This window comes from Arachis stenosperma, chromosome 4, assembly GCF_014773155.1.
Source record: "Arachis stenosperma cultivar V10309 chromosome 4, arast.V10309.gnm1.PFL2, whole genome shotgun sequence".
Lineage (NCBI taxonomy): Eukaryota > Viridiplantae > Streptophyta > Magnoliopsida > Fabales > Fabaceae > Arachis > Arachis stenosperma.
The window spans coordinates 149,247,743-149,252,757 of record NC_080380.1 but is presented as its reverse complement, the minus strand read 5'-3'; the positions used below and the strand labels follow the sequence as shown (position 1 = coordinate 149,252,757).

The 5,015-nt window shown below is 32.5% G+C and overlaps 1 pseudogene; it reads left to right on the top strand.

Moving 5' to 3' along the window:
• The first annotated feature begins 2,207 nt into the window (after positions 1-2,207).
• Positions 2,208-4,730, top strand: LOC130975942 (disease resistance protein RPP13-like; annotated as a pseudogene).
• Positions 4,731-5,015: the final 285 nt, after the last annotated feature.

The following is a 5,015-nucleotide window of genomic DNA, read 5'->3' as shown; positions in this document are numbered from 1 at the left end:
AATCGTGTTGTTTTTATCAAAATTAGATCAGATAAATTAATTTGGCCGAAAAATCGGTAAACCAAATCTTAAACCGATCTAAATTAATATTTTTTTTATAGAAAATGACTACAATAACTTTATTATAGAAAATGACTAAAATACTTCTATTATATATTTTTTTTAAAAATTTGAGAATCCTAATAAATTCTAATTCTATGACAGCACAGAAAAAAGAAAAGAATTAGTATTTAGAGTTCTTAATATATATAATAATAATAATAATAATAATAATAATAATAATAAGAGTATTTTAGTTATTTTTTATAATAGATATATTATAGTAATTTTTATAAAAAAATATTAATTTAGATTGGTTCAAGGTATAGTTCACTAATTTTTTAACCAAATCAATTTATCTAATTTAATTTTAACAAAAATAATACGATTTAATTAATTATATGTATTGAATTTTAATTACTAAAAAATATTTTTAAAAAAAGACGTTTTAAACGTCTTTATCTAAATGGTTCCTAACTTAAAATAACTTAATGATATTGTGATGTACACCTCATATAGAAATTAAAGTACGAATTTGTTATTTATCTTTTGAACATGTTATGTATGGCAGATAAACGATATATACATCAGCTATTTGGGGTTGGCTACAAATTATGCTTGCATCTTCTTATCAATAATTCAGGTAATTATTATTATTATTATTATTATTATTATTATTATTATTATTATTATTATTATTATTTTTTTTTGAGATTTTGAGAAAATATTTGATGAGATAATGTTGTTACATGAGCTAATCACTTATCAGATAATTAGTTCTTCAGTTAGTTAGCCAATTAGTATTTGTAAATAATTAGTTAGAAGCTGACGTGGTAAGTTAGTTATTGTGCTGAGTGGGAGTTGGCTAGTTTACTGGTTTTAGTAGTTAGTTATAGCAAGTGCTATTTATAGCAAAATGTGATGTTATATATCATTTATTCTTGGAGTAACTATAAATTTCTCGCTTTAACGATCATAAAACACATTATGATGAGTTAATGTTATTGTCTCTTAGAATATGTCAAATAATAATTTTCTTAGTGTAAATTTTTAGTCACAGTAATTATTTAAACGAAAGATCACTCATCACTTAACGCATATGAATGAGATTTTAAATTAGGAGAATATATTCTTATTTAATTTTTTTTTTTCATTTGTTCTGCTTAGGTTGTACCTACCTAACTGGAATTTAAATACAACATCACCTGCTGTTGAAGTTCATTTAAGATTTTGTATGCGGATCCTCATCAATAATAATCTAGGTGAGAGATACATTTACTTGTCCTCTTGTATTTTCTTTGTATGACTGATAATGCACATTCTCCTTTTATATATATATGTTAATAATATTATTGTTATATAATTATATTTTAAATAAGCCATATTATTACGGATTTTAAATAAGATATCTAAATAAAAGTTTAAATATGCGAATATATGTGTTGAAAGTTACTTAGATTTGGTCATTTTTTATCTTATAATTTTTATGTCCTTAACTCTTAGCTTTGTCCAATTATAATTTTTTTTTAACATTTTTCGTCAATAAAATAGGTATTACTTGCTCTAAAAGAGTTGTTGTATAGTTTTTTTTGGTTGTTTAATTTGTCCTTAATTTAAAGAATAAATATGTTTAATTTACTCAAATATTTAGTTTTAAGAAAAAAGATCACCGTGTCTATTTTCTTTTTTAATTTGATATAATATGCTATTAATTTCATAGTATTATTGTCTAATCCTTTCCTAAATGTATTCTCATCATCTTATTTAATTTGTTTTTATAATTTTATGCATGCCAAGTAAGAAAAAGAAATTGAATGAGATTGATTATTGATTATTGATTATAGTTGACCCAACATATATATTTGTTTCTATCTAGTATTTTATATTGATAGAATTTATATTTATTTTATTGTAAAAGTCTAGGGCAAGCAACTTTTTCAAATTCTAACCAGCATGTAACTAGCAAGAAAAAGTGAGTTATTGGATGAAATCTCACACCAATCTCACACCATTAAAATCATGATTATTGATTATTTGATAGCTACAAAGCATAAAAGTTGCTACCCGTGCCACTCCTCTATTTTATTTTCTTATTCTCTTGGATGATCTTGCTTTCTTGCTTTCACGCACTCAACAATATCTCTTAAATTTTCTCGTAGAATCACAAAATGGATAATGTTGTAACCTTTGTTTTGGACAACTTGTCGCGGTTGCTTGTTAGTGAAGTAAGATTGCTTTCGGGCGTGAAGGATCAAATCAGGTCTCTATGTGATGAAATGAAGTTCATGAACATTTTCATCAAGAGTTCTGAGAAAAAGCACGGTGATCCGGTTGTGAGAGAAGTGGTGAAACAGATCAGAGATGTGGCATACGAAGTTGAAGACGTGGTAGACACCTATGTTGTCAATGTCAACAAGCAAGGAAGCAGAAACGTGTTGAGCAAGTGCTTCCACAGTAAAGACCATGTGATGATGCTCCATGAGGTGAATGATCAGATTACTACCATCAAGAGAAGGATCGATGAGATCTATCAAAATAAGTCCAAATACGGCATCCAACAAGGTGATTTTGAAAGTCATATGGGAAACAAAGAACTTGCAGAAGATTCATTGATTGCGAGAAGGAGGGATGTGGAAGAAGAGGAGGTAGTAGGCTTGGTGCATGACTCCAATGAGGTGATTAGCCAACTTGAAGGAGGAGATTGGAGTCGTAGAGTTGTTTGCATATTAGGCATGGGTGGCTTGGGAAAGACCACTCTTGCTCGAAAGATCTACAACGACGACAAGATCAAGAGCATGTTCCGCTGTTGTGTATGGGGTTTTGTGTCCAACGACTACAGAGCTCAAGAATTATTAATGAGTCTTTTGAAGCTTTTGGATTTACCTGCAGAGGAGTACAAAGATTTAACCGATCAAGCGAAAATGAAAAGAAAGGTCAGAGAACGCATGAGTGGAAAGAAATACCTGGTAGTTCTAGATGACATCTGGAATACTCAAGTGTGGGATGATTTGCAAGGAGCCTTTCCTGATGACAACAATGGTAGTAGAATATTGATAACCACACGTGTGAAGAATATTTCTCACTATACAAGAGCAACCTTTACTTACGAACTTCCATTTCTTAATGAAAGTCAAAGTTGGGAATTGTTCTATAAAAAGGTGTTTTGCAAAGAAAAATGTCCTCATGAACTTGAACCTCTTGGCAGAGAAATGGCTAAAACTTGTAAAGGTTTGCCACTTGCCATCATTGTGTTAGCAGGTATGGTTGCCAAAAAGAAAGATCACCAAGAGAATGGATTAAAATCAATAATCATGTTTCTTGGTATCTTGCTCAGGAGGAAGAATATCGAATCGTGACCAATATTTTGAAGCTTAGCTATGATGACCTTCCCCAAGCATTAAAGCCGTGCTTTCTTTATTTGGGAGTGTATCCTGAAGATTATGAAATCCATGTGAGAAGATTGTGTCAACTGTGGATAGCTGAAGGGTTCATTCAGAAAAAAGAAATTGGACCATCAAATTCACCAGAAGTAGAAGATATTGCTGACATGTATTTAGATAAGCTTGTGGAGCGGAGCTTGGTGCAAGTGGCAAGTAGGAGGACTGATGGCGGTGTGAAGACATGTCGAGTCCATGATCTTCTTCGTGACTTATGCATTTCAGAGAGCAGGGAAAATAAATTTATGGAAGTGTGCACAGAGTCAGATGCTAATAAGTGTAATTCCCGTAGGATGTCTCTCCAGTATAGAGGAGGACTGAGGCTAACCAAAGATAACCAATCATCTGCACGCTCTCTGCTTCTGTTTGGTGAAAGCACTTACTGGGAGAATGAATCAGAAGGGTGGAAACAGATAAAGAATGGCTACAAGTTGGCTCGTGTATTGGACATGAACCGAGTGGAGCTATGTTTATCACCTCGTGGATTGAAGACATTGATCCATCTAAGGTTTTTGAAAGTCAGAGCATCTTCTGGAAGAATTGGAAATAATGTTTTAGCTTCTCTATGCAACCTTTGGAATCTAGAAACGCTATACTTATGGATTCAAGAGCCTATTACTCTACCAAACAAAATATGGAAGCTCAAGTCACTCAGGCATGTGAATTTAGACATTGATGTTTACAGTTTAAAAAAAATGTGGCATATAGGAGCATCAATATCGAAGATGAAAATTGGAGAAACAAAGGTGGAGAATCTTCAAACACTGAATAACATCTATCTTAATGCAAGAACAGCAAGCGTCCTAAAAAAGGGCATGTTCCCCAACTTGACAAAATTAACTTTGCGTAAAGGGCCACCAGAAAAAGAATTCTTAGAGAACAGTTTGCGGTGCCTAAACAAACTCCGAACGCTAAAGCTACTTTGCATCGCGAAGCTTCCATTAGATCCGAATGCGTATCCTACAAGTCTTACCAAGATTACCATAGCATACCCTGATAGACTGGATGCAGGAATAATAAAGACCCTGGGACAGCTAGCCAACCTGCGAACCTTGAAACTCGTTGGCGGATACATAAATGGCGATGTTAATTGCATAGCTGGTGACTTCCCACAGCTTCAAGTACTAAATCTGAGAGCCGTGGGACTTGTTAGCAGGTGGAAAGTAGAAGAAGGAGCAATGCCTCAGATTCGATATTGCAACGACCCTTTGTTTTTCTGTGTGTCTTGACTACCGTTTAATATCATTCCTTGGATATGTAGTTTCATTACGATGTTGTGTGTTTAATTTGTTGGTTCATTGTAAAATAATTATGCGGATATTGAGGAGTTGCTTTAATGTATTTGTGTGTACTACTACTAATGTTATTGCTTGATCTTTAGATTCCATCAACAGCCAGGTAAGGCAGCCCAAGTTTAATTTTTGTGTGCTTTTCTTCTGTGTTTATTTTATTTGATTGTCGGACTACAGGGTATAAGTTTCATTTGCATATTGTCACAATGACGAATATTGTGTACAAATATAAATATAAATTGGAATG